The following is a 23845-nucleotide window of genomic DNA, read 5'->3' as shown; positions in this document are numbered from 1 at the left end:
AATGTCAATGATGTCAATATGTCCTTCAGTGATATGTTCGTCATTGATGATCCACATGATCTTTCAGTATTTTATTTTTGTGGTTTTTATATCGTAAACCACACGCTGATCCTCAGCTGAAGGGGAATATAGAAATAACAACAACAACTATGATGATGGAATAGCTCACGACTAAATTCGGTCCAGCTTATCACGTACTTCCTGCCGGTGACTGACTGATTCATAGAATCATGGGACAGAGTTGGAAGGGACCATAAGGGTCATTTGGTCGAAACCTCTGCAGTGCAAGAACCTTCTGCCAATGTGGGGCCTCAAAGCCACAGCCATGAGATTAACTGAATTGGCTGGAAAGCTATTAAATCACTCTTATGCAGTCCTTTCCCCCCCTAAAAAATTGTTTAGGGGTACTCTCATTTCACCTGCTCGCTCTCGCCCTCGCCCCCTTCCTCCCCCCAACTGCCTCCCAACCCCTGGACAAGGGAATCGAGGTGGCAGTGGCGCTGAGAGGACGGGAAGGGCGATGGCGGGGTTGGCTTGAGTGAGAAGGGGCAAGTGCTCGCCGGCTGGCTGTAGCCTGGCAAGAGGAGGAGGAGCGCTATCGCCTCTACTGAGGCCGCCCTAGACTTCCCTCCCTGGGCACTGGTGGGGAGAATGACAGAGTTCCAGTCTGCGCTGCTACTGTGGAGACAGCTGGCATGTTGGTCCATCTGTTGGTTGGTTGGGGCAACACAAAATGTTTAGGGTTACACATACCCCTGCATCCCCCCCAGAAAAAAGCACTGCTCTTATGAATGGAACAGTGATCATAAGCCACTTAGTGCCCCCCCCCCGGGGTTGGAGAAGTGGAACTGGATGTGAGCCAATCTGCAGCAGCACTGGGCAGATGATTGTGTATTGCACCCTAGTCTTGAACAGGAAGCAACTTTATGATTCTATGATTCTATGAAATTTATAAAGTCCAACCCCCTGCAATGGGGAATCTCAACTAAAGCATCCATGACAGATGGCCATCCAACCTCTGCTTAAAAACTTCTAAGGAAGGAGAGTCCTCCACCTTCTGAGGGAGTCCATTCCAAAGCAGCTTACTTCCACATAAGAAATATATTTAGGATTGCAGCCTTTTAATTCTTGTGTACCAAACACTTTGGTACCGTAAATAAAACATAATTTCCTTTATGTGTTTCACCTAATGCCCTACTGCATTGTTTCCCAAAGCGATACTTACTACTCCTCACATGAAAATAATACTAGTTTTAATAAAACTATTTTATCTATGAGAAAGCAAAATAAAAGTTACTGGTGTGTGCCCTTTGAAACCCTTTCATGTACCCCCACTGTATGCATTTGAGACATTTGCATGCGCAAATGACAGCTTCGTGAATAGAAATTCAGGGGTTTTGTGTGTGTGTTACAGTCATGAGGAACCCAAAAGGGGAATGTGCACTGGGTGAAGGCATCCCTGCCCCATATCTGATGCGCACAACACCATGCAAATGTGGCCTGGGACACAGCAGGGCAGGAAGCTGATCTCACCGCATTTTAAGTCACCAGTGTGAACATCCTATGAGCGTTCGCCTCTACATCTTTGTGATTTCTTCTCAGTCAATCAGCAAAAGCACAAAGACTCCTGCACTGTCTCCTTCAGAGGAAACTTTCCATACAAAGGTCACCACGGAACTCCCATTTTTCAGCAAAGGGTAAATGAACAGATTCTGCGCAGTGAATATTGTACAAACCTTGGGTGATGCTGGGCAAGGCACAGACGACTTCTCCACCTACATCTGTTCCTGTCCCCTTTTGATAAGGCTTTGATGAATGAATATTGAAATTGATAGATCAAAGAAGGGAACGTACTAAAATTCAATTGAAAGAGATGAAAATAACATTATGCATCATTTGAGGCAGCCAGAGATGTCACAACAGAAAATGAATGTAGAAAAATAAGGCTATTTTCCCCCTCCTCCTAAGGAGCCTGCATTAGAGTGTGCCAGGCTTATTATTCAGTAGAAATGTATTGATTTTGCTTGACTAATTGGGCTGCTCATATTAAATATAATCTCAGAAATGTAATCTTTGCCATTCCGTTAAATGCCAACCTCGTTTGGTTGCCTATGCTTGCTAGGATGGCCACTCTGAAAGGAAGATGAAAGAGCCATTTTCTAGCAGCCGTGTTGGCCCCTGAACTCTCAGAAAGCCCAAGGATGCAACCACGTGGCTGTGTAAGGAGGCAGGCAGGCATCCACTTGATCTCTGTGCCTACTGTCATCTTGGGTCTGTTCTGGCTCCCAACATTGTCTACCCTGCAGGTGGCAGTACTTGTGGGACCACCACCACTAGAGAAGCGCAGTGGTGAGATTTGGACTTGGAGCCTGTTAAAATGAAGAAGTGTGTTCTGGAAAGGAAATATCTGCTTCTTCAAGATGCTTCCACTTGAACTGTGGATTTGGAAAACAAGTGCCAAACCCACATACTGCTGACATGTTTTGAACAAAGGGTCACAAATTTAATGGACATAGTTGTTTCCATAAATAGTGGCTGCCTCTTCATGAAGGTTATTCCAGGAAGTTGTAAATGGAGAAGAGCAACAAGTTGGGAACCATGTTAGGAATAAAAGAAACTGTCGAGTCAGAGGTCACGTGTCCCTCACATATTGCTGGAAGAACAGTCTAGAAATCAAGGATGGCTTTGCGGCAGAATCCATAACTGTCTTGGCAGACTGAACACTGTGCATCGTAGACAAACAAGGCAAAGATTTGTTCAACAGGTGGTAGAAGGTGTTTGCTGCACACACTGCAACTAACTCTGTTTTGTTCTTTTTCTGCTTTGTTTTGAAAAAACAAACATTAATGAAAATGATTAACATAATTTTCCAGTGAATCAGACAGTGTCCACACATTCACAGGGTGACTGTACTGTTGTGGTCAATTGTACTCCTTGGAAGCAATAAGTATAACACATTTTGCAACTATCTGCCAGGGAAGAGTTCTTCCCACCCCCCACTGCCATCTGTATGGATATTTTTCCAAGCCTTTTGAGCTCTAATGGAGCTCCTCCTCCCACAAGTCGCTGGCTTTGTTGCCCTTTGAAGCACTTGCAGCCCCATCCCAGATGTGCTTCTTTGGCAAAGACACAGTCACAAATCTCCTCTTGGGACCCACTGAGCATACTGGGACTTCAATCCTGGTAAATATGTGCCAGAATGCAACCTTGGGAGGTCAGAGGGCTATGACCATCTTGACAACATTTTCTCTTTTCCCCAAAGTAGAGAAACATTTCTTTTTGCTTTCCTGCTGGGTGGTACCAGTTTGGGTGGTCCATGGTTGTTGTGTTTAGTTTCGGGGCTGATGTAACTGGAATTTTCTGCTGCTGCTGCTTAAGATTAAAAACTTTGGTATTTGGGCAGTGTTCAGACCCATCCCACTCTCTATCCTGCTGTCTTCGGGTTATGGTCCAACTAGTCCAGCATCCTGTTCTCAAACTAGCCAAACAGATGCCCGTGGAAAGTCCAAAAGCAGGACCAACACTATCCTCACTTGTGATTCCCAGCAACTGGCATTCAGAGGCATCCTGCCTCCAACAGTGGAGGTAGAGTATAGCCATCATGGCTAGGAGCCATCAGAGGCAGATTTAGGGCAGTACAACCAGTTTTGCCACACTGGGCACTGAGCCTAGGGGGCGCTGCAGGGCATCACAACTATTGCGTAGTGAATTGAGCAGAACAGAAGGCAAGGGGTTGCTGAATTTTGACCTCTCACAGGTCGCTGCTGAAATTTGAAAGACCAAAGTCCATCCCTGTATCCATTGATAGGCATATTCTCCATGAAACAAATGCAGTGGTACCCCTGGATGCGAATGGGATCCGTTCTGGAGCCCTGTTTGCATCATGAGCAGAAAGCAACCCATGTCTGTGCGTCTGCGCGTGCACAGGACGTGATTCGCCATGTCTGCACATGCATGTGATGTCATTCTGAGCATCTGCATGAGCAGTGAAACCCGGAAGTAATCCGTTCCATTACTTCTGGGTCGCCACGGGACGCAACCTGAAAACATTCAACCTGAAGCGACTTTAACCCAAGGTTTCTCCCAGACATACAAAGCAAGTGGTAGAGAAACTAAAGCAGCAACTGTTTTGTAAGCCCAGCTTTTTTTTTTTTGTGGTGGTGGTGGGGAACAGACTGCAAAAGAGAAATAAATATAGATAGAATATGTGCTTGCGAAGCTTTTATGTAATGCCAGCAATTTCCCCTTCCTGTTCTGGAAAAAAAAGAGGAGGCCAGACTTTGTGATGCAGGCTGGGCTTTGCTCTTTCAATCGACTGAGTCAAATGCCATCAAATTACAAAGAGCCGCACAGAGATCTAAAGGACACATAATGACAGTGTTCTATCCTTCTCTGGTGGTGGGAAAGAGAGGCAAAATTGTACCAGGGTTTAGATGGGACTTTGATAGCAGTTATTAATGGAGATGTAAGGGATATTTTTAAACCACAAAGCACAGGTGCAACACTAAACATGCATCCACTGGCAAGGGCTAGCATGTTTTCACTTCCTCCCCCCCCCCCATCCCACCGCCACTCTGGCTCCTCTGAGACAATACCTGCTAGGTAGACTGAAATGGCAAATGGGGTTATGAGCAAAAATAAATAAAAGTCAGTGAAGTTTCTTCTTGCAGATAATGTCATGTTAAATAAATATTCCAACAGCGTCACTCTTACAAAATGTAAAACTGAAAAAGAGCCACTTACTACAAAGAGAGAGAGAGAGAGAGAGAGAGACAGACAGACAGAAAGAAGACAGAAAGAAAGAAAGAAAGAAAGAAAGAAAGAAAGAAAGAAAGAAAGAAAGAAAGAAAGACATGAAGGAGGGGTCTCTCTGTTTTGAAGACCCAGAAGACTTGGAGACATCTGCCCTATTGCCTCGTATCAGGAACAGTGGACATAGCCAACTGCTTCCCATTGCTCCACGCAGCAGTGGTCCTTATCATGCTGTGAAACATGGCTCACCACATGGATAAGTCAGTTTTCTATAGCTTCACAAGTGGGCCAGGGCTGGTGGTGTTCTGAGACAAAGCTCTTGGTACATTTGTAGGGCAGCGGCTGAAGAAGGAGCAAAAAGGGTTTTCTCCTGTGTGTGTCTCTTGTGGCTGATTAGCTGTTCTCCCTGTGCAAAGGTCAGAGGGGGGAGGGTTTCTGTTGAGGTAGGTGATTAGCTGTGGGAGGAGCTTATCAGAGCTTGTAGGGCAGCGGCGCGTGCCTAGCAGCGCGCACAATTTGATCTATCTTTAGATTTAGGGGAGCTAGTCTCAAACGTTTGTTGGGGGAGACCTAGGGTTTTTTGGGGGGGAGTTACTTGTCCTGTCTGCACGCTTCTTATGATGGAGGACCACTGTAGCCAGCCCCAACGACACGTTCTCAAGATGGAGAGTGAGGGAACAGCTGCAGTCGCCTGCGGTTCCTGCACAATGTTTGCCATCTTGCCAAAGGTTGCAGGCAACTTTACCTGCAGCAATTGCATGTTGATTGCCCTCTTAAAAGACAAAGTCCAGCAACTGGAGGAACATGTGGCTACGCTCCAAAGAATTAGAGAGCTGGAGCTCTTCTTGGAAGCAACAGAGCACACCGTCTCCACCAAGGAGGAGACAGGGGACTCCCCTGAGAAGGAGGCTAGTTCACCAACACAGGAGCCAGATATATGGAGAAACGTGACTCAAAGAAGTAGGAGGCCCAGGGTTCACTCTGATTGTTTAGAAATACACAATCGCTTTGAGGTCCTCTCCCCTAGAATGGAAGACGAAGAGCAGACTCCATTTGAGGAACTCTTCCTTGTTACAGTCGATCAGGTATATGAAGACGAGCAGCAAAGTCAGTCCTCAGGGAATGTGCAGGCGACCTTGGAATGGACAGATCACGGAAGAACCCCGACCAAACCTAAGAGGAGGCGTGTAGTGGTGATAGGGGATTCCCTACTGAGGGGAACAGAAGCAGTGATCTGTGGGCCTGACAAGATGTCTCGGGAAGTGTGCTGTCTCCCCGGGGCTAAGATCCAAGATGTAACTGAACGACTACAAGGAATCATAAAACCCACTGACAAATACCCCTTCTTCTTGGTTCATGTGGGAACCAATGACACTGCAAGCAATAGCCTCCAGAAGATCAAAAGAGACTATGAGGCTCTGGGCAGGAAATTGAAGCAATTAAATGCACAAATTGTCATCTCATCTGTCCTCCCAGTTGAACGACGTGGCCCAGGGAGAGAGAGAAAAATAGTGGAAGTGAACAGCTGGCTTCGCAAATGGTGTAAACAGGAACGGTTCAGATTCTTAGATCACGGACTGCAGTTTCTTGAAGATGGACTTCTGGCAAGCGATGGGCTGCACCTCACAACGGTTGGGAGGAATGTTTTTGCCAAAAATCTCAGAAACCTCATCAGGAGGGCTTTAAACTGACTAATGTGGGGGAGGAAGACAGTGCTCCTGAAGGTAGGAGTCTATCAACTGATGAACATGATCATCCAAATGTCATAGACCAAATGGAGCAAACAGCATGCAGACCTAGTGGTGGGAGGAAAAAATCCTTAAATAAGAGACACGGGGGAATGATTAATGGACTTCAATGTCTGTACACTAATGCGCAAAGCATGGGTAATAAACAAGATGAGCTTGAGCTCTTGGTACAGCAAACTAAATATGACATAATAGGCATCACTGAAACCTGGTGGGATAAGTCCCACGACTGGAATGTAATAATGGAGGGTTACAATCTATTTCAGAGAAACAGACCAGACAAGAAAGGAGGAGGAGTGGCGTTATATGTCAGGGATGTGTATACCTGTGAAGAGATCCAAGATTTAGAACCTCAAAGCCAAAGTGAGAGCATTTGGGTCAAAATTAAGGGAGAGATGAATAACAGGGACCTCATTGTGGGAGTTTACTATAGATCCCCAAGCCAAACGGAGGACATAGATGATGCCTTCCTGGAACAGATGGCCAAGCATGCAAAAGGAAGGGAGATAGTAGTAATGGGGGACTTCAATTACCCGGATATTTGCTGGATGTCAAACTCAGCCAAGAGCATAAGGTCAAACAGATTCCTCACTGGCCTTGCAGACAACTTCGTTGTCCTGAAAGTGGGAGAAGCAACAAGAGGAACAGCCATTTTAGATCTGGTCCTAACCAATGTTGATGACGTGGTTAGTGGGGTAGAAGTGGAAGGCGCGAGTGATCATGCTCTTCTGAAGTTTACTATACAGCGGAAAGGAGCAGCCAATCATACTAGGACTCAATTTCTTGACTTTAAGAAAGCCGACTTCATAAAACTTAGGGAAGTGCAGGATGAGATCCCATGGACAGTAATACTAAAAGGAAAGGGAGTTCATGATGGCTGGGAGTTTGTTAAGAGGGAGGTAGTAAAAGCACAACTTCAGGCAATACCAATGAGACGGAAACATGGAAGGTGCCTAAAGAAGCCAGGGTGGCTATCTAAAGAACTTTTAACTGAGATAACATTAAAAAAGGATGTGTACAAAAAATGGAAAAGGGGGGAAAGCACCAAAGAGGAATTCAAACAAATAGCCAGCACGTGTAGACACAAAGTCAGAAAAGCTAAAGCACAAAATGAACTCAGGCTTGCTAGAGAGGTTAAAAGCAACAAAAAAGGCTTTTATGGGTATGTTCGTAGCAAAAGGAAGAACAAAGAAACAGTGGGGTCACTCAGAGGAGAAGATGGTGAAATGCAAACAGGGGACACAGAAAGGGCTGAACTCCTCAATGCCTTCTTTGCCTCAGTCTTCTCCGATAAAGAAAACAATGCCCGACCTGAAGAATTTGGAGCAAATGATTCAGCAGAGGAAACACAGCCCAGAATAACTAAGGAGTTAGTACAAGAATACTTGGCTAGTTTAGATGTATTCAAGTCTCCAGGGCCAGATGAACTGCATCCAAGAGTATTAAAAGAACTGGCAGATGTGATCTCAGAACCACTGGCAGTCATCTTTGAGAATTCCTGGAGAACAGGCGAAGTCCCGGCAGACTGGAGGAGGGCAAATGTTGTCCCTATTTTCAAAAAGGGGAAAAGAGAGGACCCAAATAATTACCGCCCAGTCAGTCTGACATCAATACCAGGGAAGATTCTGGAGTAGATCATTAAGCAAACAGTTTGTGAGCACCTAGAAAGGAATACTGTGATCACCAATAGTCAGCATGGATTTCTGAAAAATAAGTCATGTCAGACTAACCTGATCTCGTTTTTTGACAGAATTACAAGCCTGGTAGATGAAGGGAACGCAGTGGATGTAGCCTACCTTGATTTCAGGAAGGCATTTGACAAGGTGCCCCATGATATTCTTGTAAAGAAGCTGGTAAAATGCGGTCTTGACTATGCTACCACTCAGTGGATTTGTAACTGGCTGACTGACCGAACCCAAAGGGTGCTCATCAATGGTTCCTCTTCATCCTGGAGAAGAGTGACTAGTGGGGTGCCACAGGGTTCTGTCTTGGGCCCGGTCTTATTCAACATCTTTATCAACGACTTGGATGATGGACTCAAGGGCATCCTGATCAAATTTGCAGATGACACCAAACTGGGAGGGGTGGCTAACACCCCAGAGGACAGGATCACACTTCAAAACGACCTTGACAGATTAGAGAACTGGGCCAAAACAAGATGAATTTTAATAGGGAGAAATGTAAAGTATTGTACTTGGGCAAAAAAAATGAGAGGCACAAATACAAGATGGGTGACACCTGGCTTGAGAGCAGTACATGTGAAAAGGATCTAGGAGTCTTGGTTGACCACAAACTTGACATGAGCCAACAGTGTGACGCGGCAGCTAAAAAAGCCAATGCAATTCTGGGCTGCATCAATAGGAGTATTGCATCTAGATCAAGGGAAGTAATAGTGCCACTGTATTCTGCTCTGGTCAGACCTCACCTGGAGTACTGTGTCCAGTTCTGGGCACCACAGTTCAAGAAGGACACTGACAAACTGGAACGTGTCCAGAGGAGGGCAACCAAAATGGTCAAAGGCCTGGAAACTATGCCTTATGAGGAACGGCTAAGGGAGCTGGGCATGTTTAGCCTGGAGAAGAGGAGGTTAAGGGGTGATATGATAGCCATGTTCAAATATATAAAAGGATGTCACATAGAGGAGGGAGAAAGGTTGTTTTCTGCTGCTCCAGAGAAGCGGACACGGAGCAATGGTTCCAAACTACGAGAAAAAAGATTCCGTCTAAACATTAGGAAGAACTTCCTGACAGTAAGAGCTGTTCGACAGTGGAATTTGCTGCCAAGGAGTGTGGTGGAGTCTCCTTCTTTGGAGGTCTTTAAGCAGAGGCTTGACAACCATATGTCAGGAGTGCTCTGATGGTGTTTCCTGCTTGGCAGGGGGTTGGACTCGATGGCCCTTGTCGTCTCTTCCAACTCTATGATTCTATGATTCTATGATTCTATACATCAAGGGTAACTCAGGCAGAAGAATGTCAGCACCCTTTTACACCCAGGTGTCTATTTCCTGGGCGTGGTGAGCTAAGTCATTGGCTCTGTTCATTGGCAGCAGTGGTGCTGATGAGCAGCCACTCCTCCTTTGACAAGCATTCACTGTGCACAGAAAATAACCCGATTTGGTTCTCCCTTCCAGAATCCCTGATTTGAGACTCTTGGTGCTTTACCAGATGGCTCTGAAAGAAAGTTCTGTGGTGGCATGGAGCTAATCACCCAATAGGCATGGCAAACCATTCCATGCAATTGTGCTGTAATACATTGTGATCTATTTAATTGTTTGTTGCTCTTTTCACTAATGGTACTCACGGGTTTCTTATACGTTGGCCACTGTGACTCGGCTGGACTAGGTGGACCTTTGGCCTGGTCCAGCAGAGCTTTTTTTGTATCCTTATGTGTGATGCCCAAGTAGGTAAATATGATCAGGTTGAAGCACCTTGGGCTGAAGCCCAGAAAGAGAAAAAAAAAGGCCTCAAACAACAACCGCCTCACCAGCTTGTAGTCAAAGCATTTGCTAGCAGAAACACAAATGAGCAGCAGACTGAATACCTTCCCATCTTCTGTCATCCAAAAGAGCCACGAGGGGGCTAAGGTTCCCTTTGCTCCTTTGGCCTCATCGAGCTCCTGTGACCCAGAGGAACCTGTTGCCATTTGCCTGCCTTTTTCTATCACTTCCTTCTTGTGTTCTTCTCAGGTCTGTGCACTGAGTGGTGATGAACTGTCATCACCATAGCAACAGCTGTTGATTTCCCAGTCCCCTTAACAACCCAATGCTGGGCGATGCAAAGTGTGTGTTTGTTTGCTTGCTTGCTTGCTTGCTTGCTTGCTTGCTTGTTGTCTCTGATGTGTCTGTAGAATCAGGGCTGTTGAGAATTCCTTTCCCATCTCCTGACTGTGCCTTGACATCAGAGGTGACTGTTGTTTGTTGGGACTTGTTCAGAGTAGAGGGTTGCACTACAAGAGGGACACATTATGTTCTCTTCAACTTACTTTTGAGTTGTTCCACTGTTAAGGAGAACTAACAGAGTCACACTCCCCTGTCTCTCACCTGACAAGAGGTCAACAGTCAGGACAACCAAGGATGCTTCAGTGCCAAAACCAAGCCTGAAACCAGACCAGAATGGATTTAGATAATCTGCTCCTTCTAGGCATACCTGCAGCTGCTTTGCCAGCCCTCTCTGAAACACCTTGCCCAGGATGGGAATATTAGAGACTGGACAGTAGTTTTCATAAACCTCTGGATCCAAGGACCTCTTCAAGAGGGGTTGCATCCCCACCTTTTTCAAGGCAGTGGGCATAAGTCACTCCTGTAGTGAGACATTGAGCACACCCTGGCCCCCTCCAGCCATTCATTCCCCTTTGCCCAGATTTACCAGCCATGATGGATAGGGACCAAGAGGACATGGAGTCAGCCTCACTGCTACACAAGTGTCCTGTCCACATTCTTGGGCTGCAACAACTGAAACCAATCCCATGACCTGTAATTCGACTGTGCTCCAGGGACATCCAACACTCCTAAACCCATTTTGGAATCAAGTTCAGCACAGAACTTGACTAATTCCCCCCCTCCAAAAAAAGGTGATTTGTAAATCTCTCACAGTAGGCTATTGAGTGGCCCATGGTCACTGATGCTACACTGATCTGGATCAGCTGGTTTACCAGCAGGAATGATGGTTATGAAAATGGTTTCCCTAAATAAGTGAAGGAAGTCACATCCATTGTTTCCGCTAAAAGGTGAAGGATGCTTTGAGTATACAGTGATGCTGACTGGAAGACACTCTTACCTGAAGTTCCCTTCCACACACACAGTAGAAGAGCATCAAGTATGGAGTGAAGACTAGATAGAAGTAAGAAGGATGAATATGGTTCTTTCTCATAAGCTTTGAGTTGTTTTCCTCTGTTCATCCTTCTGTGGAAGGTCTCAGCCAAGCCCAATCCAGAGGGAATCTGTGGGTGAAGCCCCTCTTGTTGAAAACAAAAAAAATCCATTCATTTGTAGCTTCAGATCTAGGCCATGCAAAGTTACAATGCATAACTGATCAGTCCTCTTCCTTGTAATGAATTGATCCATTGCATTTCAATAGATTGGCTTCATTTTCTGACAATTTCCAAGGTATATTAAAGGGAGTACAAAACAGCTAAGAGTTCAACAAGCAGAAGCTTGTGCATGGTGAAACCTTTGTTTAGCAGGCTTGGCTTGGTTGCTTTCTGCTCCATTCCCCAATATAGTAAAAAGCAAATTGCTCTAAAAATAGCAAACAAGTGTTCATGTTTCCCTTCCAAGTTACATGCCCAACAAACATTGACTCCATCCAGCACCTATTTGGCAGGGGAGGGAAGTTGGCATAGATGCCAGGCAGGGCTTGGTTCAAGTTAGTGATGTGACTCAACCCTTGGCTGAGATGTTGAGGATGACCACAATACTTAAATTTGTATGGCACTTTCAAATTTCTGACGAGCTATCGTTCTCTCATTAGAGTTCCTAACAATAGCCATGTAAGGTACAGCAAGTATTATTATCCCCCATATTGGAGATGTGGGGTCTGAGGCTTGAGAAAGTGGCCATGTCGTGAGTTTATGGCAGAGCTAAGATTCAAATCAGGGACTTCCTGATTCACAATTTCTAAGTCACAGTACTATAGTGTCCCTCCTAAAGAAAGATCCCCAAGTTGGGAAGCGGGTTTTGCAACACACCTGCAAAAGCTGTCAGCTTTATAAAAGTTCTCCACCTGGGTGGAGAATGTTAGTGTAAAAAAGAGTGTCTTGAGTTGTTGGGAAGAGGGAAGGTCTCTGGACTTATTTCTTTGAATAAGAAGTATTAAGCAATATTCTGGCACAGTGTCTATTGACTGAACTGTTTGCCTCCATAATTGCAGGCTGGCTATTCTACATGTAAGTGTCTGGGGTCCATTTTACACTTCATGGCCTGGGCATCTTGTGGATCCAATCAAGTGGTGCTTCCTAGCTGCCTGAGTGCTATGAAATTCATGGAATTTAGTCTTATTATTATACAGGCACCCAAATCTCAGTGGCTGCTTCCCAAGAGGGTCCCTTTTGTCTCTAATTATACAGGCAGTATTATGTACACATGAATCACTGACTTTGCAATGCTTCTCAAAATAGATAAATGCCTGCAAAAGTCGGGAATGAAACCCAGTTGTTTACAGCAGGCAGGGCAGGTATTTTGGGATGAATGGTTTCATTCTTTCCTGTCTAATTGCTTTCCTCTCCAACTCATTCACAGAATGCCAGGGGTGAGACCATTTTCCCATTGCGAGTGACAATGGATTGGCTGGGGACAGACAGAAACCAAGTCCCGGCTCTGATATTTTTAGGAGGGAGCTGGATTTTGCTGCTGTTTTTATAAGGATGGTGGAGTGGGGAACTATTCTGCCTCTGAATTGCCTCCTTTGTTTCTGCCTGATTGATTTCCTGGAATTCTTACATAACTGGGTTGCCACTTAGAAAAAAAAGAATAAGCAGCACCTGTGTAATTGAAGTCAGCAGTGCCGGCAAAGGAAGATCTGCAAACAGGAGGCTGCTTTCTTAGAAACCCATCAGTTTCCAGTTTATGTGTAGTTAAAGCCATTAAACTTTACCATCTGGCAGCCTGAATTGCTACCATTATTATTTTTACTTTTTTTAGAAAAAAGGTTTATTGTTTACTTTTTTGCAGTTTCGCTGGGCAACAGAACCTGAGAACCATCCAAGTCCCATGAAATACACATCCATTACTTGCTGATGTTATAAAAACAATGCTGGGGAGGAGAATGGAAGGCTGCCCTCTGTGGAGTTAGACCATTGGTCAGTTTGGACCAATGCAGTGACTAGTAGAAGTTCTCCAGGCATTCAGACGGGGGTTATCTCCAACCCTACCTGGAAATGCCAGGGATTGAACTGCCTCATACTATATGGATGGGAAGGGCTGTAGCTCAGTTGTACTACCTCTACTTTGAATGCAGAAGTTTCCAGTCTCAGTCCCCAGCATCTCCTGGTAGGGCTAGGAGAGGACCTTGTCTGAAATCTTGGAGACTTGCTGCTTGTCACTGTAGACAATACTAAGCTAGATGAACCAATGCTTTGATGTAGTATGAGTCAATTTCCTGTGTTCCTGCTTTCAGATTTGGAGGCACTATGCCTTTCTGGCTACCAATTGCCAGGGAACAATACTGAGAGGTGGCCTATTGGTGTGATGTTCTGCTTATGGGTATCCCCTAGGTATCTGATTGGCCAGTGTGGGAAGCAGGCTGCTGAAACAGATGAGCCTTTGGTCTGATCCGACAGGACTCTTCTGATGTCTCTCAAAGGCAGAGAGGTCCACCTTCTGTAATGGTATGATTAACAGAGCTTAGGCTCAGAAAACACATTCTGGATGACTGCAAGGCAGCACTGCCTTCTGATTCAGCCACAGTGTGGAGAGTGCACATGACTGTATCTTTCTTCCTCGCTTAAGATGTTTGCATGCCATTTCCAGCATTGGTGCTGTTGTTTGTTTACCAGTTTTGTACATACATATATAAATATACAAACGAAAGGGTATATTTAAAGTTGAATTTTGCATTGATTGGCTTGATTTCATTGCTTGATGTAACACTGATTGGGCAATTAGAGAGCTGAAAGGATAATCACTTGTTCACTCAAGAATGAGGAAGCAGCTGTTATTCCGTTTCTTAAACTTCAGCAGAAGAGATGGGGAAGAATGGAGCAGTGCTTTCCGTTCCTGGTCTCATTCACAAATGAGAAATGGGGTGGGTGGTTCTAGTTATTCATCCCAATCCAACACACACAAAGGGAGGGAGGGAGGGAGAAAAAGAGAGAGAGAGAAATGAAATCCTGTGGCCATTTCTGAGCAGGAGAAGGGTGCTGGATTTCCTGGATTCCCACTGGATACAGTGGTACCTCGGGTTAAGAGCTTAATTCGTCCTGGAGGTCCATTCCTAACCTGAAACAGTTCTTAACCTGAAGCACCACTTTAGCTAATGGGGCTTCCTGCTGCTGCTGCGCCACCGTTGTGTGATTTCTGTTCTCATCCTGAAGCAAAGTTCTTAACCTGAGGTGCTATTTCTGGGTTAGCGGAGTCTGTAACCTGAAGCGTCTGTAACCTGAAGCGTCTGTAACCCGAAGTACCACTGTACTGGCAATAACCTCATTGGATCAGTATGCCTGCTATTACAGTTGTGGTGTGGTGCTTTCAGTAGTGGGAAGGGATGGGCCAATCTGACCATTTTGATTTCTCCAAGTTTCTCATTTTTCCAATCTGACGTTCAGTCCTACACATTTCTACATCCATTTACATTTATTTTTATTTTTTTAAAAAGAAGTGAAATGAAAATCCATCAGCGTTTTAATGCAAATTTATCCTAATATGCCCAATTTTGCTTAAGGTAGAACATCTTTGCAAAAATATAAATAAAAAGAGCCCTTCTGGATCAGACCAGCAGGCTATCTTCAGTTCTCACAATGGCCAGTCAGAAGCCTATGAGAAGTTTTCCAGCAGGACCAGCGTGCAACAAACCAGTGTTCCAGCTTCCAGGGGGAGTGAGCTTAGGAAAGTACCTTTGCCCATCGAGCACAGTATTGTCAACACAGACTGGCAGTAACTCTCCAGGGTTTCAGATGAGGGCCATTCCCAGCCCTATCTGGAGCGGCTGGAGATTGAACATGGGACCTTCTGCACACAAAGCAGATGCTCTGCCACTAAACTACAGCCCTTCCATGTTTCTCACACCCTCCCCAGAGCTACCTGAAAAGCGAAGGTTTTCCTCACCTACCCCACAAGTCCAGCCTGTCATAATGAAGGGAGCTTCTGTAGGTCATACCTACCAAAAGATGTACTACAGTGGTACCTCAGGTTACATACACTTCAGGTTACATATGCTTCAAGTTACAGACTCCGCTAACCCAGGAATAGTACCTTAGGTTAAGTCCTTTGCTTCAGGATGAGAACAGAAATCGTGCTCCAGCAGCGCGGTGACAGCGGGAGGCCCCATTAGCTAAAGTGGTGCTTCAGGTTAAGAACAGTTTCAGGTTGAGAACAGACCTCCGGAACGAATTAAGTACTTAACCCGAGGTACCACTGTATTCTAAGACTGTAGTTGCCTGCTGTATTCCACAGCTTCACCAAGGCTGTGTGTACTGTAAACAATCTTTTAATCACTCCTCAGACCCAGGAGACCAATCAGAATTTCCAAGATGGTGGAGAAATCCTCCGCCTAGTTGTCGTAGTCACCAGTCCTCAACACAAAAGCACCCACCTTCTTTGGTCCGATTCACTTTCTCATCTGTTCACTCATAAATCTGTCCCAGCCTATTTCTGCATTTAAAAGAGAATTTTAAAAAATATGTGTGTATCTTAAATGTATATTATCTCAAAATACGCATCTTAAAAATAGATTTGAATGTGTGCGTGTGTATTTGAGGTGTGAACTGTGTTGAAATTTGATGTTCTGATCCATACATTCTTCTCGGAGGTGTGGAGCAGATCAATTCATGTCAGAACCCACAAAGATCAAACATGTAGAAATTTGAATGAGTTCCACGGTTTTAACTGTGCTGCATGAAGAAGTATTTCCTTTTATCCGTCCTGATTCTTTCAACTTGCAACTTCATGGAACGCCCATGAGTTCTCATGCTAGCAGAGAGGGAGAGAACTTTTTTTCCTGCCTCCTCTCTCTGAGCCATGCATAGCTTTATAAACTTCTATTTTGTCACCTCTTACACTCGCCGTTTCTCTAAACAAAGAAGTCCCAGTTGCTGAGAATTACTTCTGAAGTTACCCATTCAACAGGGTTGTTGTTGGCCCCCTCCTGTCTCAGGAGACAATGGAGGAGTGTGCCTTTGGGGGTGAAGTCAAATATTATAGCGGCAGAGAGGATATTTTTATACAGAAGTCATTCTACTTCCCTCCCTTCAAATGGTAACTCTTTCCTTCAAAAAAATCAATGTTTTTTCTTTCCATCCCTTGCTCTGTGTGCCATATATATATCTATTCCTACCAGTCACTTTTCCCTCAGCAGAAGGACTGGATTACTCTAATTGGTTTCTGCTTTGTTCCAAGATATACACCTCACTGACCCGGCTTACCCTCGGGAAACATTTCGTTCTAGCTAACCAGGTGTGTATGAAACTCGGCCTTCTCAATCCATAACTCTGATGTATCAAAATAGCCCAGTGCTTGTTTAATACAACACATAGGTGATCACAGAGCCAGCAAGTCCTATTCTCACAGGGTCACCATTTTGTAGTGCCTGTCTTACAGATGAATGCATCAGTTCTGCCAGCTGCAGTGTTGCTGGTCACTTTCCCCCAAGACTGCTGTAATTGCTCTTTTGTTGTTGTTGTTGTTTAGTCGTTTAGTTGTGTCCAACTCTTTATGACTCCATGGACCAGAGCACACCAGGCTCTCATGTCTTCCACTGCCTCCCGCAGTTTGGTCAAACTCATGTTAGTAGCTTCGAGAACACTGTCCAACAATCTCGTCCTCTGTCGTCCCCTTCTCCTTGTGCCTTCAGTCTTTCCCAACATCAGGGTCTTTTCCAGGGAGTCTTCTCTTCTCATGAGGTGGTCAAAGTATTGGAGCCTCAGCTTCAGGATCTGTCCTTCCAGTGAGCACCCAGGGCTGATTTCCTTCAGAATGGATAGGTTTGATCTTCTTGCAGTCCATGGGACTCTCAAGAGTCTCCTCCAGACCATAAGTCAAAAGCATCAATTCTTTGGCTTTCAGCCTTCTTTTGCTCTTTTAGCTCTTTTAATTGTCATACTTTTTAATAGGCTTGTTTTATTGTATGTTTTAATCCTGTGTGCTTTTAATGTTGGAATGATGGAATTGCATTAGTGTGTCTTTTGATTACACATGGATATTTTAGAACTGATTTGATATTTGTAAACAGCTTAGAAGACATTTTGGCACGCAAGCAGTGTATAAAATGTTGGAATATTCTAGAAGAAACTTGAAAATGGTCCTGAAGAAGTTGCTAGGCAACAGAAAAATTCCCCAGCAACAGGTGCCTTTATTAGGGCATGTGATCAACTAAGTCTGGGTCAGTGTAAATGAGCATGAGAATGAGTCAGCATTAGGTCTCTGGCTGGATGGCTAAAAGTGAAAAAGATTATATTGTGTTCTTTGTTTTTGACCAGTGTAAAGTTTTGTAAATAATAAAATACACTGAAAAACAGAACCAAAGAGTGTTTATTACTGTAATGGGGATTTCACTAAGAGCCGGGGTGCTGCTGCTGTAAAGAAGTAAAAGATGCAGGAAAACTCTGTAAAAGGAACTCTGCTGCTGAAAGAAATGAAAACCCAAGAGTAGATGCTCACACACCAACATAAAATAATTAAGTAATATTATTGCTTGTAAAAAAATTGTACCTGTCGCCCCACCAATTGTTCCTATGCTTGGTCGGCATCCTGGGTTCATACATCTTGGTTGGTTTTCTGCTTGTTGTTTTGTGCAGGTAGGTGACCCCTAGGTGTGGCTTGCATTTGGTATGTTGACCCATTTTTCAACACAAGCTTTATCAATACATGTTTGGTCCTTCAAATTGTTCATTTTGTTTTGAAATATATCTGGGATGCCTTTCTGGACCTTAGCCATCCTAGATGGCTTGCAGCTACCAACAACACAAAAAGAGGACATCAACAATATAAAAGGTAAAACCTTTTTTACACACAAAAATAAGAACCAATAAGACATACTCACCCAACCAATAAAGTATTTTTCTCTCACACAGCAATAGTAATCATAACAGGAATCTGGCCAATAAAAATAACAATTATGAAAAATCACAAGAAACCAGCTGGAAAATAAGTGCCTTTAAAACCTCCCTAAATCCCTGAAGAAAGAGTTTGCCACAGGTCCAGTGGTAGAGAGAGCCAAAGCTTTGGGTAATTCCAGGGCAACTGACCAGCCCCTTTCATTTGAAATCAGTTGTTGGAATGGAAACATGGTGCAATCTTCCATTCAGCTCATAAAGTCATGATTTCTCCTTTGTGGTCAGCTGAGCTCAGTTCCTTCTGAAGATTCAGTGGGTGGGAGAAGTGCACCAAAAATGGTTTCAAAAAAAAGCCAAGCTTCACTTCTTCTTTTGTTGGATTTTTATTTTTGTGCAGTTCTCTTTTCCTTATCTGCAGAATCTGCCGATCTGTTTGCTTCACTTCTGCATGAAAATCCTTCTTGAAATAGTATTTAAACAGGCATTTTAAAAAAAAAAATATTCCCACAAAACACACATTTCTAACCTTATTACCAAGCCAAGGTCAAGATGTTTGCTATAAAGCCCTTAACCGCTTGGGAACCAGTTTACTTGACCCCAAACATTTGCACACTCAATCCTTTACATCTGTGGACCTGAGACTGTTACAGGCGCCATGTATTACTTGCCCTGCACTTGTGAGATATTGACTCTTTAGAGTTGTAGCACCTAAACTTTGGAACTCCCTGCCTACTGACATCCAGCAAGTGCCTTCATTGTACAAAACATTTCTGGTTAGAAAAACCTATCCAGACATGTAGAAGTTACAAGTGGTTTATGTAACTGCTCCTGATTTTAATAACCCTTTGAATATTTTTAAAAATATTTGTTTTTATTGAGAATCTAAATGTTTTCAGAAATTGCACAAAGGTTGTAAAATTTGTTAAGTAAAATTAAATAAATTATTTGGATATGATTATTGAGCCAAGGATGTAACATGGAAGCATGAAAGACTATGGATAAATTGGATTCTCATCTGCACTTCCGTCTGGGAAAGAGGGAGTAGATCAGTTCATAATGGACTTTGTAAATATCAAGTTATTCCTGTATCCCCAGCTGGAGCATCCATATATGATGACCAAAAATGTCTGTTACCACCCAGTCGTGTGCGTCTTGTAAAGTGGGTCTGTTCAAGGGAAAAGGAGAGCCTGCAGTCACCAAACAATTCAAATGAACTACATTTCTAAAGACTGTGTCATTCACTCTGAGCATGATAATTTCCTGAACAAGATACCACATACAAACTAATTCATGGCTTTTCTCTGCTGCTTAGGATCTTCACAAATAGACTCAAATCATCAGAGATATTTATGTATTTGTTATTAACATTTAACTGTGGATTTTACATAATAATAAATAAACACAGTGATTAAGCAATTCAAAATGCACCCATCAGATCTTTTACATAATAGAAGTGATACAACTCAAGCAGGTGGTCTTATTCAACTAACTATTGAATGTAGTCGTGTATCTCCATAAGCTCACAATGTCATGATCCCCTGGAGAAAGCAACCGTGATTAGGCAGGTTAATCAGGTTATAATTAGATAATTATATCTGCAGGGGGGAAAATAAGCAGTCTAGATTAGTGTGAATTCAAGCAGCATATAGTGGGGAAAAGGAAGAGGAAGGAATCTAAGGTGAGTTAAGGAAGGTATGTTTTTAACAACCTCAAAGGACTCAATACATTTAAGTTTCAATGTACAGGTAGTTGTCACTTTGAGATTTAAAGATTCAGCGACTTGGCATAGCAAAGGTTGAAGCTGCATACCAACTTAAAGTCCAAAGGCTGCCATAATCTAGGTGGTGCTTCCAGACTGCCACTGTTTTCAGGTGGGGGTTCAAATGTTTATCAGGAAGTTCAGGTTGTGCAAAGAAAGTTGATTGGAAGCTCCTGTGCAACAAAACTGCTTCTTCCCAAGACTGGACTTCTTGGGATAAGTGATGGGAGAATGCACAAGACAGTGTGGGATAACATTTGGTGTGACATCGTCTAACCTCCCTGTAAACAAATCAGGGTGAATGCTCAATAGACAGGTTGCCTAGAAACGACCTAAGTTCTATTGAACTTGCAAAAAGTCAAAACTGCTTCCTTCTGAGTAGATATGTGTAGGATTGCACCCTAAGTGCCTTCTAAAAATGATAAGCCCCATGTTTCATCAGTGTGTACAACTGTACTGGTAACATACTACACAAAAAATTCTTTATGTATTCATATGTACAATTCCATCAACTTTGTCTTTTCATGGGTGGTCAGATCCCATGGGGTGCTAAAGCAATCATTCTGCCAGCACAGAGAGTTCTCTGCTGGTACAACAGAAACCTCTCTCTCTTTCTCCTCTCCTTGTGCACTTCCCAGATCTGTTCTAGGGGTGCTCCCAACCCCCTAGAGCAGATTTGGGGAGGGCGCATGAATTGTGCAGGGGAAGGTGAGCAGGGGAAAGTCCTATTGTGCAAGCAGAAATCCTTGCAGTAACAGGACTCTCTAGAATATCACCTTATGTGTTTTATCATGGCTTACATGCACAGAATAAATTAGGGCATTTCCAGAAGAAATGTTCATCCTGATTAATTTAGGGTGAGGTTAAAAGAAGTTGTCTCAAGTAAATATTATCCCATGCTAAGAAAGATTTGTCAATTTTGACTTTTTAATGTATTGTTAATCTTTGTTGGAGGTTGCCCAGAGTGGCTGGGGAGGCCCAGCCAGATGGGTGGGGTACAAATAATAATAATAATATATTATTATTATTATTATTATTGTTGTTGTTGTTGTTGTTGTTGTTGTTATATTTTGGTTCTCTGGGTTTCTCATTTTTCCAATCTTAAATTCAGTTCTCCATATTTTGCAGCAATTTACTATTTTTTTCTTTTTTAAAGAAGCTCATGAAAATTCACCAGTGTTTTTGTGTGAATTTCTCTGAATAAATACACTTTTATGTGCAGTTTTGGCTAATGTACACATTTTTGCAAGTTGTTTCCCCATATGCGATGCATTTCTGTGTGCTATTTCCATTGATACGTTCATTTTTATGCACACTTCTCCAAATATACATTGGTTGGAGAACTATGTCACAAAGTTCAGGTAAGTGCAAATTTCAAAGGATGGCTGTTTGGTTCACCTATTGTTCCGGAAAGTGCAAATTTGATGGTTTCCAATTTGCATGTAGCCTGATTTCTCTTCTATCTCTGTCCCACAATTTTCAGTGCATCTTCCTGCCACTTTCTTCATTGCATTGAAGGCCGATCTTTTCAGGAAGCAGGTTTGTTGCATAAAGCTTCCATATGTGCAACCTGAATTTGCTGGTATGTGATTGAACCCCACTAGAAAATAGCAACAGTCTAGAAATGCCCTTAGAGGGAAAAGAGATGTAAATGAACCCAAAGGAACTGAAAACTGCAGCAAACTATGCTATATGTGTAGTGCTCTGTACAGGACCCAGTACAGTGGTATCTCGGGTTACATACACTTCAGGTTACATATGCTTCAGGTTACAGACTCTGTTAACCCAGAAATAGTGCTTCAGGTTAAGCACTTTGCTTCAAGATGAGAACAGAAATCGTGCTCTGGCAGCGCGGCGGCAGCCGGAGGTTAAGAACAGTTTCAGGTTAAGTACGGACCTCCGGAACGAATTAAGTACTTAACCTAAGTTACCACTGTACTAAATAATGGAATAATGGAGAATTCCTAACCAGTGCTCTCCAGAGATTTTGGACTACGACTTCCATCATTCCTAGCTGCTACACACTGACCAGGGCTGATGAAAGTTGTAATCCCAAACTCCAAACCTAGAGAGCCCCAGATTGGGGAAGGCTGCCTTAATGCACAAGTTGCACTACATAAAAAAGGCCAGGTAATTTAACCTCCAAATTCCAGGGAGACTTTCTAAGGAGGAGAATCATAGAAGCATTCCCAGACTTGTTTTGAAAGTGATTCTAAATATAGACTTCTATAAATGCCCATTAAACACAGTGTAATCATTCAGATGCTGCTGGATGGCTTTGAAATCTTTTGTCATTTGCCTTTCCTGAAGCATCACCTTCCCGTACATTAATAAGTGTTTGTTGCATGTGGGTTGAATACACAATTTCTGAAATGTGTCTTGGAGCTGAAATGAATGGCGAATTGTTCTTAGGGTTGTTCCCCATTTCACATGACAGCTGGAATCAACACAACCTATTGCCTAGTTCACTTATTTTTTATTTTAGATATCAAATAGCTTGCTTAGTTCACAGTACCATTTATGGCGCACTCACTGCATTTCCGATGTCGGATTCTTAGTCTGTGTTCACATGACGTTGCCCAAAATGCATATGTATTCCGTGCCTTGATGGTAAAGTTTCACAGGTTGTTTCTCAAACCGACTTCACACCAAAAGAAGTCCTCCAGCCTTTCCTTATGAGCAGGGGTGCCATGTTTGGAAGAGCAAAAAAGAGGACACATTTGCTGACTTTTAACTATGGATCTGAATTGGATGTGGGTGGCGCTGTGGGTTAAACCACTGAGCCTAGGACTTGCCGATCAGAAAGTTGGCGGTTCGAATCCCCGCAATGGGGTGAGCTCCCATTGCTTGGTCCCTGCTCCTGCCAACCTAGCAGTTCGAAAGCACATCAAAGTGCAAGTAAATAAATAGGTACCGCTCCGGCGGGAAGGTAAACGGCGTTTCTGTGTGCTGCTCTGGTTCGCCAGAAGCGGCTTAGTCATGCTGGCCACATGACCCGGTAGCTGTACGCCAGCTCCCTCAGCCAATAAAGCGAGATGAGTGCTGCAACCCCAGAGTCTGCTACGACTGGACCTAATGGTCAGGGATCCCTTTACCTTTAACTATGGATCACTATGATGACTCTCATTTTACATACCCACAGAAAAGAGGATGCATGTTGGAAAAGAGGACATAGCCAAAGTTTGAAGACATCTGCATCCCATCAACACCACCTGGGGTGCTCACAAACAAAAAATAATATGGCACTATTAAAACTGCACGGGACGCAGGTGGCGCTGTGGGTTAAAGCCTCAGCGCCTAGGGCTTGCCGATCGAAAGGTCGGCGGTTCGAATCCCTGCGGCGGGGTGCGCTCCCGCTGCTCGGTCCCAGCGCCTGCCAACCTAGCAGTTCGAAAGCACCTCCGGGTGCAAGTAGATAAATAGGGACCGCTTACCAGCGGGAAGGTAAACGGCGTTTCCGTGTGCGGCTCTGGCTCGCCAGAGCAGCGATGTCACCCTGGCCACGTGACCCGGAAGTGTCTCCGGACAGCGCTGGCCCCTGGCCTCTTAAGTGAGATGGGCGCACAACCCCAGAGTCTGTCAAGACTGGCCCGTACGGGCAGGGGTACCTTTACCTTTACCTTTATTAAAACTGCACTGGTGTGAACAGCTGGAGGGTGGTCAGAACTGTGAAATGAACAAAGAAAGAAAGAAACAAAAACCCAACACTGTGCTCCAAGGCAGTAATCACCAGTCCAGTGGGGCATGGGCATGGGCATAGCCAAGATTTTTGTTACTGGAGGGGCAGGCTTTTGTTGGGGGGGGGGCAGCGAACCTCAGTTAGTTAAGTATTTTTATTGATTTTTATCAATTATTGGCAGCAGTTGCCCCATGCACCCCCCGG

General features: G+C 44.0%; 1 long non-coding RNA gene across 1 annotated transcript; it reads right to left on the bottom strand.

Moving 5' to 3' along the window:
- Positions 1-2481: 2481 nt before the first annotated feature.
- On the bottom strand, positions 2482-11613 carry LOC307211627. Its single transcript, XR_013836549.1, has 2 exons — positions 10041-11613; positions 2482-2818 (listed from the first exon to the last, which is right to left on the bottom strand). It is a non-coding gene; the product is annotated as an uncharacterized lncRNA (long non-coding RNA).
- Between the last annotated feature and the right edge of the window lie 12232 nt (positions 11614-23845).

Source organism: Podarcis cretensis (genome assembly GCF_951804945.1).
Source record: "Podarcis cretensis genome assembly, chromosome: 3".
NCBI lineage: Eukaryota > Metazoa > Chordata > Lepidosauria > Squamata > Lacertidae > Podarcis > Podarcis cretensis.
This window is presented reverse-complemented; position numbering and strand designations above follow the sequence as displayed.